Source organism: Camelus ferus, chromosome 35 (assembly GCF_009834535.1).
Source record: "Camelus ferus isolate YT-003-E chromosome 35, BCGSAC_Cfer_1.0, whole genome shotgun sequence".
Classification (NCBI taxonomy): domain Eukaryota; kingdom Metazoa; phylum Chordata; class Mammalia; order Artiodactyla; family Camelidae; genus Camelus; species Camelus ferus.
The window spans coordinates 25,481,171-25,495,723 of record NC_045730.1 but is presented as its reverse complement, the minus strand read 5'-3'; the positions used below and the strand labels follow the sequence as shown (position 1 = coordinate 25,495,723).

The 14,553-nt window shown below is 42.1% G+C and overlaps 1 long non-coding RNA gene across 1 annotated transcript in view; it reads right to left on the bottom strand.

Annotated features, from left to right (window-relative positions):
* Nucleotides 1-4,721: 4,721 nt before the first annotated feature.
* LOC106730918 overlaps nucleotides 4,722-14,553 on the bottom strand; it is a 27,643-nt gene continuing 17,811 nt past the window's right edge. The window contains exons 4-9 of the long non-coding RNA XR_004317521.1: nucleotides 13,069-13,193; nucleotides 11,623-11,848; nucleotides 9,148-9,431; nucleotides 7,244-8,141; nucleotides 6,940-7,153; nucleotides 4,722-4,811 (exon numbers count right to left, since the gene is read on the bottom strand). This is a non-coding gene — a long non-coding RNA (uncharacterized LOC106730918). The remainder of the gene's footprint in view (nucleotides 4,812-6,939; nucleotides 7,154-7,243; nucleotides 8,142-9,147; nucleotides 9,432-11,622; nucleotides 11,849-13,068; nucleotides 13,194-14,553) is intronic.

Below are 14,553 nucleotides of genomic sequence, written 5' to 3'. Positions count from 1 at the left end.
CTGGGGTTCCCTGTCTAAAGGTGGCACTAGCACAAATCCTTTATTCATGGAGTAATGAAGCCCTCCAGTCTCGTGGCTAATTGGGCCTCCCTGTCCTTCATGTGAGGAGCCAGAGGGCTTGGGTAAGGCCCCCAAACCTGTTTTTGGTGAGCTTTCAGCCCTACCACACAACCTGGGTTGTCCCGTTTCAGTCACATGACTTTGATTTTTGCAGGTAGGTGTGACTCCTGGACAGTGCCTGGGACTTCCAGGTTTCCCCTACAGTAGGGAACACTGAAGAAATTTCAACCCGTAAGTGTGTTTGGGGGCCTCGAGGACAAGTAGGGACCCACAGAAAGATATCTGGATGGGTGGCGATCAGGCCCGAGTCTTGGAAGGACAGAGATTCCATTACTGTTGTAACAGTGAACTTAAGGGAGGAATTCGGGAAGGTCTGATGCAATTCAGATTAAAAATATTATCTGGCTTTTATTGTTAGCAGTAGTGGTTTTTAACCCTTAGACCCATTCCCCGCTTTTTATAAGAAATATTTTGTAACCTTTCTTTTTTGGTGCCCGGAATTGAACATCATAGAAAGTGTAACCTAAGTATAAATATGATAAACAAATAGACAGGTAGATGGAAAGATGTGGTACCTAAATTCTTATATTATGGGGTATTTTATATTCTATGCTAATTAGTGACCTCTCAGGACAAAAGGCACATACAAAGGAAGTCACTTATAATAAACTATTTTTCCAAGCCTTACCTAACTGGAAAACAAGTGGCTTCACAATGTTAGAGCACCTCCCAGGTCCCGGGGGAAAGCTCCTTGTCAGAATTACACTTGCTGATGGTGTCCTGTGCCAAGTACAAGCAGATGCGGTTCAGAAACTGCCCGGAGGCTGACTCCGGGGATTCCTTCTCCACCGCAGCTGTGAGGGAGCCTTGCCTTTCCTGACCACAACCACAGAGGCTATTTTAAATCTCTGAAAACGGCCATACCAGTGTATATCACAACCCCCACAAGATATGTTGAATAAAGTAGAAAACTTAAAGTGTCTCCTTTAGGATAGAAATAGGATATAAAATAAATCATGATTTAAAAAATTCTAGTGCCCGAATAAGTGCTACATTACACTGGCTGCATTATTAGGTTAGACAACTTCATTACTGCTTTCCATACCACATCTTCGTAGTTAGATTTTATTTATCTTTTTTTCCCTAAAGAAAAAAATCATATGATGCATTCTTGTGTCAGAGGTGACAAGAAGAGAGCAAGTGTAAAACCGGAAATCGTGATGCTGGTCAGTCTAATATCAGCTCCGTCACTGCACAGATCATCTTAACTCATTTTACTGCACTTTTTGGAATTACCTTCTCACTTGGAAAACCCCTGTGTCAGTTAGATTTGCTAGTAAAACAATTCTTTTTTCTTACCTAGTGCATCAGTGATGTTTTCAAGATGATAAAAAAATTTTGCCCATGGCATTTAAACAGTTGCTTGTTCTCGTAATTCATGGCTCACAGTCTTGTATTTGTCACAATTGGAGAACTGTGTATTTTTTTTGTGTGTGTGCAAATTCTCATTGCTTTGGTGATGCAGGGACACGTGTCCTTACTGGATGGAGTATGATAGTAGTTTTTTGCATTCTCTCCCTAAATCTGGAGTCCTGTGTTATGTTTCCTGTTAACTTAAAAAATAGGAATATTGTTATTTACCTAAATAGCTAACCCCACACCAGTGATGCATAACAAATTGGTCCAAATAAGAATTCCAATATTAATAAGACAGTAATTTCACAACCCACTGTTCCGAAAGTTGGATTGATGGTTCAATTATACCAGGGACATTAGCAGTTTTAATTGAATCAATCATTGCTTTCTTCAATAAAAGTTTCCATTCCGTCTGCTCTTTTGGTTTATTGTTCTTCAGTGTTTCATTTGCTTTCTTTCCCAAATATATATGATTTTTGCTTTTGTCATTGAAAATCATTGCTGGTTTTGCTACCTCATGCTGGAGAGGAAGCCTTGTGACTGTTTTATAGTCACTGATTTCATGGTTGTATGAGTGCTTAATGCCACCTTGCAGGGGTGTGGAGACCTAATGAAGTGTGTACATACAAGGCTTAGTCTACACTGAGTGCAGGGTTAGTGTTAGCAGCTCATGTCATCAGTATCATAATTAATCCATTACAATCATCCTCTATTAATCAGTGTTATCCTTCTAATGTCTCCAGGAGAGGAAATGTAGCATTCTAAATGCAAATCTTTGCCAAACTTTTAGTCAAATCAACACTTTTAAAGCTTTGCTGTCAATAGGACTGTGTGCCTGTTATCCCTACTTCTGCTCCTCCTGACCCAGGACGCGGTCTCCATGGCTGATGATCCACGAGACACTGGATTCTTGGTCCCATGGCTCTGTGCGTTCTGGGACAACTGGGGACTTCAGCACTGTTTTCGGGGCTTTGGGTCCCAGCTCTTCATAGCATTGCTGAGATGGGATCTGTGTGTTCACCCTCATTCTTGAGTGTATTGTGCATTTTTTCTAGAACCAACACAAGCCACTGTGGCAGCACTGCTTTGACCACATGCTAGGACAGTGAGTGCTTGTCAATACTTGGGTTTAAAATTTTCTGTTCTAATTTCTAAAATGGGGTATATTGACAGATACACTCCATGTAAACAGAAGCTCTGTGGGGTTTTCAGCAACTTCTAAGACCATAAATATTCCTGAAGCAGCTAACCTTCCTCCCAAGTGAAAGCAAGCCGGCAAGTCCTGGGTGCCTGCGGCAGCCAAGCTCTGCAGCCCAGGCTGCTCACTGAGGAGCAAGGAGAAAATCTTAAAAACCTACTTCCATGCTGTCTTTCACAGAATCTCAGAAATGAACGTTTTAATATTTAAAGAGGGGTGATTCTTTTTTTAATAAATTATTTTATTTTTTTCCTTTTTCAGTATTATTAGGTAGAATTATTACAGTTCAACTCCACATACATATATTGCATGTAAATACATGTATAGAGTATACTGCATTTTTCTAGTTTACATATATGTACTAATTATTGTTTCTAAGAACAGATTAGAGCTTTAGATTTTTAAACTTACATAGTTACCAGAGGAATAAAGCCAACTACAAAAGAATAAACAGAATATGTTAATCCAATCACAAAGGACAGTCAAATGTGCTTACACATATTCAAGAAATCAAAATAATAATTAGCTCATTTGTGGTCTTATTATTATTGCTATTAATTTTACGATTCCTCATAAATGAAGTCATATTGCATTTTTCTTTCTCTTTCCACCCCACTTCACTTAGAGTGACAGTCTTCAGGTCCATCCATGTTGCTGCAAATGGCATCTTTTTTGGCTGAGTATTATTCCATTGTATATATGTATCACCTCGTCTTTATCCAGTCATGTGCTGATGGACAATTGTGTTGTTTCCATGTTTCTTGTTCTATGTCCCTTCTGGCAACAATTACTGATTTTAAATATTTTCCACCTTAAAATCCTTCCTGAAGGAGATGTGGTAACAGGAATCAAAAACATTTACAGCCCAGGGTTGTGTGTGATGGGCCCTGGGGGCTTGGTAGAAAGGTTGGCAGAAAGGATTTCAGATTCTGATCAAATGACTTCTCCTCTTGTAGACCTGCTGACTGCCTATCTCACTGCCTGCCCTACAAGTCTGACCAGTCCCTTCTGTGAATCCTATTGTATTGTGCACAAATTTTGTCCAATTGGTGTCATCCAGCTGGCACCTTAGTTGAGGCACCTAAGCTCCTGTGTTGGTTTCTTCCATCAGCCCTTAACTTCCTTGGGAGCCAGGACTGTCTCATTGTTTCAAGGATCCCTAATGCCTAGTGAGATCCCTGATACAGCTGGTACTTAATGAGCACAAGGGTCAAATGGAAAAACCTGATCAAAGAAAAGGCCCTCATTTTTCAGACATGCCTACTTGAGTACATAGGATAAAATGACATGTCTTCTGGGATTTGCTGTCAAATACTTCAACAAAGGACAAGTAAAAGAACAAAGGTCTGAATAAAGGAAATATGGAAAAGTTTGTGAATTCCTTAATCTGGGTGATGGGCTTATTGTACTATATTTATTGATGTATACTTAAGTTATTTTATAATTTTCCTATCATTAGCTGAATAGCAAGTATTAATACGTATTAATTGAAATCCTTTGAGCCGACCAAACTTACCCCACACAAAATCCTTAATATCCTAGTAGTCTGTCTTACAGAAATCTTTTCCCACAAAGACAGGAAAAAAGGGAAAGACAGATCCGTGCAGTATTTCCACGTTGTCAAAAGACCAAAGACCGACACAAAGTAAGAGATACTAAAAAAGATAAAGAGGCTGAAATCAATGTCCTGAAAACCTAGCCAAGAATTCTAAATGTCCCAACTTAACTAACCTCAGCACTGCCGCATCAGGAATGGGGCAAATAGCACCTTGTGGATTTTTTTCTTTAAATAAATAAATAATGATCCAGTTCCTAACACAGGCAATTAGAAGACTGAGTATAAGTTCTAACACCAAATAGTGTACAAATTATAATTTCTACTTGATTCAAACTGCTTCTTCTATAAAATCTGAATCTTTTTATTCTTAAGACAGATTTGTGGCATATGACCTAGTGATAAAATTTTCAACCCGCTTGTATTCAAAAAGTTCACCAATGTGAGAGTTTATTACATCAACTATTGCTTTTTGGGAAACCCATGTGCCTTGTCACTCTCTTCATAAGATTTCCTGTGGAAAATTCAATCCCTCATTCAGGAAAAGGCTGAGCAAACGGTCTGATGGAAAACCTTCATACACTGCAACACAAGAAAATGAAAATGACTGTGAGCAGCCCGTGAAGCCGGCAGACACACACAGCTCACGGCTGTGTTCCCGCCTCGACTTTCTGTAACCAGCAGGGAAAATGTGCATTTCAAGAAATAGACATAAACACTTTTCAGGACCTGAGCACATAATTTCCCTTTCAGGGTTTAGTGGGCTTCCATTTAATTCTATGAGAAGTGTTTAAAACAACAGAACAACAGCTGAGATATGGTTTAAAGTAACTTTATGTCTTAGTGAAAATAAAGCCAGCTGATAGTTATCATTTTTACTTTATTTGATCTCACTCTCCTACTTTACCTCCCCAACCTCCTCCACAAAATGATGGTGAACGTCCCCTCCTGGGTCAGAAGGCTAAGTAGAAAGTACCAATCACATGGAGGTGTGCTTTGTTGTTTTATTTTTCAAAAGAAACATGTTTCATTCATGTGATTTAATAATTAAGATCAAGAAACAAACTCTATTCAATAAATGGTAGCCAACACATGTCGTCATAGCTGCTCATCAGGTTTGGCCCCATGTTACACACATTTACATGGACATCTGCCATGTGCTGTCATGGGACATGGTGAGTGGGGACAGGGTCTCTGCTCTCACAGGGCACACAGCCTGGTGGGGGAGGCGGTGTTCAATCATTGCCCTTTTTTTTAATGTACTTACAAATTATGGGAAATGCTATTTAAAAAGAACAAAATGAGTCAATGAAAGTGAAAAATACAAGGACTGTATTTAGGCTGAGGGAAGACAGGGAACCTCTTTGAAGAGCTGACACTCCACTGAGACCCAAAGGACAACTCCGGTGCTGCAGGTGAAGGGCAGGGACACACTGATAAGGGCTGATATCCAGAATACACCAAAATCTCTTTAAACTCAACAAGAAGAATGAATAACCTGATTAAAAAATGAGCAAAATGCCTGAACACACACCTCATCATAGAAGGAATCTAGATGCCAAAGAAGTCTATGGAAACATGCTCCACAGCATCTGTCATCAAGGGAATGCAGACTGAAACAGCGAGGTACCATTGCACATCTGTCAGAACTGCCAAAACGCAGAACACTGACAATACTGAATGCTGGTGAGGATGTGGAGCGACAGGAATTCTCATGCATTGCTGGTGGGAATGTAAAATGGCCCAGATACTTTGGAAGACGGTCTGGCAATTTTTTACAAAACTAAACGTACTCCTACCATATGATCCGGCAATTGTGCTCCTTGGTGTTTACTCGATGAAATGGAAACTTACGTCCACACACAAATCTGCATATAGATGTTAATAGCAGCTTTATTCATAATCACCAGAACTCAGAAGCAACTAAGCTGTTCTTCAGTAGGTGAATGGATAAATAAACTGTGGTCCAGCCAGAAAATGGACTATTATTTGGTGTTAAAATGAAATGAGTTATCAAGGCATGGAAAGACATGGAGGAACCTTAAATGCATATTACTAAGTGAAAGAAGCCAATCTGGGAAGGTTCTGCAACTGTCTGATTCCAACTGTATGGTGTTCTGGGAAAGGCAAAACCACAGAGACTAAAAGATCAGTGGCTGTCAGAGGCTAGAGGGGAAGGAGTAATGAATGAGGTGCAGCACGGAGCATTTTTAGGGTCACTAAGACAGACTACTCTGTATGATGCTGTGATGGTAGAAACGTGTCATTGTACATCTGTCCAAACCCACAGAGTGCACACCACCAAGTGTAAATCCTAGTGTCAAGTATGGGCTCTTGGTGATGATGACGTGTCAGTGTAGGTTCACCCATTGTCGCAAATGCACGCTCAGGTGCAGGCGTCAATAGTGAGGAGGCTGTGGGGACAAACTGCAGTTCATACACCCAATCCAGCCCCAGCCACTGCTGTGAATAAAGCTCTGTGGGTGTGTGGACTGTCCGGCTGCTCTGGCGTCTGAACAGCAGAGCTGAGCAGCTGCACCAGAGATCAGGAGGTTTGCAGATCCTGAAATATTGACTCCCAAGCCCTTGACAGAAAAAAGTCTGCTGTGTCCTGTTCTACACGAATCACAATTCACCCTGATGAGACAGGAGAGCAGGGCCCAAACAAGGCATGGTTAATCGGACTGAAGCAATGTTTTAGTTCCAAAACCTTTGTTGAAGTCCTGCAGATCCAGCGACAGACTGTAGCCAGGAAGCGTCTGCAGAAGGAGTCGGTAGCAGGCCTTCCCGCCAGGCTCCGGGATGCCGGGGGCCGCGCGCTGCACGGGGGCCACCCACTTGAAGAAGACGGACTTGCAGTGGAAGCCGATCAACTCATAGAGCTCGGAGAGGATGCTGCACTGCTGAATTCTCTCCTAGGAACGCTGAAGCACAGGGAGAAAAGCAACAAGCATCTGAACGAAACATGTAAGTGAAAAAAGACACGTAAAAAAGTTTTCCCATAAAACAGAGACCTGATGACACAGGAAGGAAGAGGAAGGCTGACTTCGTGCACTGATGGGACCGGATGCAGAAATGCAGGGAAGCAGCGCTGTGCAGATGCTCCAGACCCCCTCCGGCCCCACCTATCCACGTTCATCCTGTCCTTTTCCTAGAAAGGCCTGTATTCCCTGAAACAGAGGAATCTGCTCCCTACACATGAGACGCAGAGAAAGGAAGGAGCAAAAGAAAGGGAAAGTAAAGGAACAACGTTTCATCTAGACCCTAGTATTTGGGCAGGACTTTCACCAAACACACATCTTCTCAAAGCACAGAGCACACAGTGAGAGGCTGACAGAGTGACTGCGACTTCTGCTCCTTAAGCACCAGCTACCTGCCAGCACACGCTGCGCCCCTTACTGAATCATTACAATCATCTCAGAAACTATTACTACCCCGGCTCACAGGCAAGGAAATCTGAAACTCGGGGAGGAATTATTATCATCCTGGACAATGTCCCACGACCCAGAATTGTCAGAGCCTCCAGCAGACCCTGGACTAAAATGCTCCGCTTCACCACGGGCCCTGAGCCTCAGGCTGAGGCCACATCAGGTCTGCACGGGCCCAGAGCACGAGTCTGTGGGACAGGGAATGCTCCCACTCGAAGTGCCAGGCCAAGGCCCTCAGGAACCTATGAAATGAAACCAAATCCCCAAACTCATTTCCAACCCACTGCCCTGTCCGGGAGGACTGCTCGGCACATCTGCGCTGTCACCTGTGCACAGGCTGAGCAAGGGGCCCAGACAGTGACGTGACGTCCCAGTGGAAGTGGCTCGGAGACCGCTTCATCACAGGACAGACTCTCCCGGCTTCCAACGTTAACTCTCCATTCCATTTCCAACTGGAAAGTAAGTTTAGACTTGTTTTCCTCTCCTAGAAACAAAGAGAGTGGTAATATCAGCAGGAAACTCAAGACTGAGGAAGAGTCTCCTGGCCATCTGGAAGGATAGGCCGGGGAGGGAACAGAGACAGGGATCAGAAAGACCCGTGTTCCAGTCCAAAGTCTGCACGTCACTCGCTTTGACAGTTTACTTATTAATACAGGTGAAAAAATCTAATTATGATTGTTGGGAAAACTAATTGAAATAACGTATGCCACTAGCATACGTCTAAAATCCTTCATGAGTGTCCCAGAAATGGAAGTGATCGTGGTTAGTTACTGTCTGCCAAGTCTTGGGTGCTAAGCCCACATCAGCCAGCCAGAGATGTGCCAGAGAATGCCTCACCAGCTAGCAGCCTTCTCCAACTTGGAAACTCACAGTGTCTGAAGAACAGGCAGTGGTGGATGCTTTGGGACACTCTGGAGGTAACACTCCAGTGATGACTTTAAAAAGCTGGGGAGAATTTAGGGGACCATACAGTTCAAATACAGAAAACACATTCCATGTCTGCCCACATTCATCTCTAGCCATGATGATTCAGAGAGGAAATACATATTCAAACGTACACCATTTTCCCACATAAGTGCATCAAAACAATTTCGAAAGAATGTAACTTTTTTCTCTAGATCAGAAAGGGGGGATTACAAGGTTTGTACTGAGAATCCTACTTGTAAACCTCTGCTAACATAACTGGGTTCACTATCAGTCATTATCATTCTAAGAGCAGGATGGAAAAGAACAAAGCCAAGCTAATACACTCCGGTCTTTTGTTGGGTTACAATGTCAAAGAGGAGACGGACAGGTCAACAAGGAACCACTGTGCCGTGATCACGGAGCCGCGGAACAGGATGGGCGGCAAGATGTATGACGCAGCCGCAGCTGTGCCCGCGCTTCTAGGCAGTTACCAAAGTCACCTCGACAAGGTGTCCAATGCTTGTGCCCACGACCCCATCACCTAAGATGCATAAAAGAGAAATGAAAACTATAACGGCCAATACCCTTGGTGGGCACACCGTCCAAAGAGCAAAGTCACAGTTTGACAACTGGCCATCCCGGTTCCCTGGGATTCATTCTTGGAGAACCTTAAAAACCACACCTCTGTCCTCAAGAAGTGCTGCCTACTTGTCCGATCTTTGGCTCAGGGATACAGCACGTTCACGTGAACTTCAATGTCTGCACAGATTTGACTGTCTTTCTCCAGGTTCACTTGTCCATTCTGAAGAGGCCTGAGTTAAGTCCATCCTCTGTAAGATCAATTCCCTCCAGTGAAAACTCATCGAGCCTGCAATTAAAAGCCAACTGAACAGGACTGTCCTCAGCTAAAAATGTCACCCACCCTTCACTGCTTTCTTAATTTCCTTTCCTGGCTAATTGCAACAGACTAAAACCTCCCTCCACCCAGCTCCCCAACTATGTCAAACAGAAAGTAAGGTCCATAAAAGAGGAGACAACTCCATAGTCACCTCTGAATTCCTAGCATATACTAATGTCAATAAATAGAACTATGATTATGGCTTCTTTCCTTTAAAACCTTTCTGGTTATTTAAATGAGACCTTGGAAGAGAGCTGTTTGGGTCTAGTATCTTGATCCAGAAGACTCAGGAGGCCTTTTTCGGAATGGCTGTTCACTGATTCATTCAAAACACAACTTCTCATTCCAGGAGGAGCTGTGATTTTCTGCCAGGAGTTTGTGGTCACTCTCATGCCAGAACAGATTCAAACTAAATCCTTACTTTCGATTTGTTATTTTTCCCCCTTCCAAAAAATTGAATTTCCTTACTTTCTTGCCTTGAGTAATTTTTTTTCTTTCTTTCTAATTCACCCTTTAGTAAAGCAGGCTTCTCAGGATGGGCTTGGCCTTACATAGGATCAGCCATTCACCTCCCAGTGTGAGAGGCCTGGGGCTCACCTCCTGCCCAACTCTCAGGGCAACTGAAACTCACTTCAGCAGCCAACAGGCACCCCAGGGCTTCTAATGTTCATGTATGTCCCAGAATCCCTGCTTTCTGGTTTGTCTTGGCTTCTGAGGATTTCCCCTCACTTTCTTGACAATTAGCTGTGCAGCTTGAAAGATGAGGAAGGAAGGTTTTATTTCTTAATCAGCATTTTAAGGAACTTGTGTAATGAAGGTTTTCACGAGTTTCTAGAACCCTCCATTGCCGAGACAGAAAACACACTAGATATTTTCTAAATTTAGGTATCATGTGCATTTTTTCTTTGCTTTTGTTTTCTTAACTGCTAACAGACATTTTTTCATTAAAAAAAATAAGGCCCCAAATAGGATAGAAACTTGAAGGGGCAAACAAAATTAAAGGGCAAAGACAGAAAAATGATAAGTACTCTACAAAGTTAATAGAATACATACACTATGGATCAGATCAGCAATTCTCAGTAACAGCTAATTGAAACATGACCATGAGGTAAAACGTCTCTCCTGTCAGGAGATGGCCAACAGAAAATAGAATTAAAACAACAAATTAAAATTCTAAGTCTGGCGAGGTATAGAAGGCTACCAGCTAAATGTGTCTTCTTCTGGAAAAGAGGGAGGCTCACCAGCTCTTTACTGTGGAGCCTGAGCCTAGGGGAGGGCGGTGAAGAACCGCCCTGTAAGTACCCAATTAGCAAAGTGGGTGATGAATAAAGAGACGTGAGCTTTGATGACAGAGATGATACTACTATTCACTTGTCCTGTAAAGTATGTCTTCACGTTCAGTGATCAATACCTCGGCGTCCTCAGGGATTGAGATTATAGGAAAATGCACAGCCCGGGCCCAGACCTCCTCTGTGAGCTCGTGACACTGCACTTAGATGTCTCAAGGGCAACTCCAACTCCACCTGCAAAGAGCTGACTTCACGGTGCTCCTCCCATAGCCGTCCTGCCCAGGGCCCCTGGTTGGGAGGGAAGGTCTCTCTGCCCCTCCCAGCTCAGGCCCATCACTCACAGATGTGACTGGACCCCTCCTTCAGGGCTCAGATTTCCTCAGTCACCGAGCCCCACCACCCACACCTGACCTACCAGGTACTCACAGGCACTCCCTCAGCACTGACTCTGGGCTGGGGACCACGCTGCACACTGTGCACATGTTATCTCACTGGATCTCCACAACAGTCCTGGGAATTGGGTACATCACTGCTTCAATTGATTAGATAAATTGTTTCACTTCCTTGAGTGCGTCATCCAAAGTGACACGTCTACTGAGCCACAAACATGGGACTGAAAACCACTTGAAAATTGAACACTGCTACACCTCGCAGCCACCCTACTCTGACTTCATCACATCACTTCTGCCGAGCCTACTGAATGTTTGCAAGCATTCTACAAGCACAAAAGTGATCTACGAGGGCTCCCCACTCCCCTACTTAAAATCTGTCAATGACGGTCCACTGCCCTTAGGAGAAATCCCCACCGGGCCTGAGCACAGCCCAACGGCCCGGTATCCCCATTCCCTGCACGGCCACGCCGCCTCACCCACCACGCAGCTCTACACGTGCCGTGTCCAGGAAAAGGATGCTGACTCCGTACAACCCGGGGCTCTTCTCACTCGAACAATGATCACCGTCTTCAGTGGTCACCCTCTTCAATGCTGACTCAGAAAAATGTTTTTTCCGGATGAATCAATATCTTTTTCCTTACAACTTCCAGTCATTGATAATGAGCTCCCCCCAAAAGAGAGAGGAACTAATCCTCAGTCTCCTTATCTGTAAATGTGGGAATAACAAGGAATTATGTGATTTTTTAAGAGAAATAATATTCATGTGAGGCTGAGGGACAATTCCCAACATACAGTAAGCACTCAATATGTGCTTACTTAATATTAATAAGAATATATTCCATTCCAGCAATCTTAAATCAATGTTTTGTTGTTTTGTCCAACAGACTACTGACAAAATGTTGGACGAACCCCTTTGAGCAGATCAGCACAAGCGTACTGGGAGAGGTAAGCGCTGACTCCAGTTACAGCTGCAGGCAACAAGCACTATGGGGCGGGGGCAGTTTGCTCAAACTCTTACATGTTGTTCGAGCATTTACTTGTAGTTACTGAATAAAGACAGGTGTTCTTTAGTCAAAGCTTCTGAAACATAAATCTTCAAAGATTGATGCAAATTAGGTTTCAAGTACAACATTCTCACTAGAAATTATTTGAAAATGATAGTCTTAGCTCCTCTGTACATCAAAAGGGCATGTTCTTAATGTATCTGACTATATACACTGAAAGGATTGTTTAAAAGAAATTAAGATGAAGCCATCCTAAATAAGCTCTCAGTATCATCTGCACAAAGCCCCACCCAAGGGTCTCATTTCTCACTTCCACATAGGTGTTCAGGTAGCTTAACCTGGGTCTTGGTTTCTTATAACACAGGGGAGGGAAGAGTTGTGGATAGATTTATGTAGCAAATATAAACCTAGTGTATTTGATGTGTAGGAATCCTAGAAATAAACAAATTGATATATAGTCCCACCCTTAAGAAGCTCAGCCTTTCCATTTACAACAGCATTAAAAATAAAATGGGAGATACATTTAACAAAAATTTACAAGATTTGTACATTGAACAATTTGAAGTATCACTGAAAAAATTTTAGAAGATCTACATATATGGAAGACATCCCATGTTCATGGAATGGTAGACAATATTGTTAAAAATGTTAAGACTCCCCAAAGTGATCTACAAATTCAGTGGAATCCTATCAAAATTCCAGCTGACTTCTTTGCAAAAATTGAAAAACTGATCCCAAAATTCATATGGAAGTGCAAGGGACCCAGGTCAGCCAAAGCAATCTTGAAAAAGAAGAGCAAAGTTGGAGGACTCACTTTAAATGTTACTACAAATCTATAGTACTCAAGTCATTATGGTACTGGCATAAGTTTGGATACATAAATCTATGAGACACAAGTAAAAATTCCAGGGGGGAAACTTACATTTACAGTCAGTTTTCCACAAGGGTGCCAACAACACTCCATTGAAAGAATAGTCTATTCAACGAATGGTGCAGGGACACCTGGGTATCTGCAGGCAAAAGAATGAATCTAGAATCTGAACCCCCCTATTGTATATAACAAATAAAAATTAATTCAAAATGGATCACAGACAGAAACGTAAAAACTAAACCTATAAACTTTCTAAAAGAAGACATAGTATAAATCTTTGTGGTCCTAGGATAGGCTATGGTTTCCTAGATACAATACCAAGAGCACAAGTGATAAAAAAAAAAACAGATAAACTGGACTTCATCAAAATTAAAACCTTTTGTTACAAAGGACATCATCAAGAAAGTGAAATGAAAGGGGAAGTGGGTAGCTCAAGTGATAGAGTGCATGCTTGGCAAAAATTAAAATAAAATAAAATGAATAAATCTAATTACCTCCCCTATAAAGAAATTGTTTTAATGTTTAAAAAAAGTAAAGTGAAACGACAATCTGCAGAATAGGAGAAAAATTTTGCAAAGCATGTATCTAATAAGAGACTAGTATCCAGGATATATAACAAATGCTTACAACTGAACAATACAAAGAAAATCGACCCAATTTTTAAATTTGCCAAGGATTTAAATAGATACACAAATGGCCAATAAGCATATGAAAAGATGCTCAGCATCACTAGCCAAATCAAAATCAAAATGAGATCTCATTTTACACCCACTAGGATGGTTATAATCAAAACATGGACAATAACAAGTGTCGGTCAGGAGGCAGAGAAACCTCATATGCAGCCAGTGGAAAGGGATAATGGTGCAGCTTCTTTGGAAAAGTCTGGTGTTTCCTCAAAATGTTGGAGTTATCATATGGCTCAGCAATTCCACTCCTACATATAAATTCATCCCTCAGTATCCTCAGGGCATTGGTTTCAGGAACCCCCAACCCTGGATACCATAATCCAAGGTTGTTCGAGTCCCTTTACAATCAGCCATCTGGATCCATGAAGTGGAAACTACAGATATGGCAGGCCAACTGTACAGCCAACAGAATGAAAACATATTCTCACAAAAACTTGCACATCAATATTCATAGCAGTATCATTCAGAGTAGCCAAAAGTTACAAACAATATCCATCCATCAATGAATGGATAAACAAAATTATCAAGAATAGTCCCACAAACTTTTGGTCATTGAATCTTTGACAAAGGAGGTGAGAACATACAATGGAGTAAAGACAGCCTCTTCAGCAAATGGTGTAGGGAAAACTGGACAGCTGCATGTAAATCAATGAAGTTAGACTACTCCCTCACAGCATACACAAAAATAAATTCAAAATGGCTTAAAGACTTAAACATGTAGACAAGACACTATAAACCTCTTAGAAGAAAACATAGGCAAAACATCTGACATACATCTCAGCAATGTTCTCCTAGAGCAGTCTACTCAAGCAATAGAAATACAAGCAAAAATATACAAGTGGGATCTAAT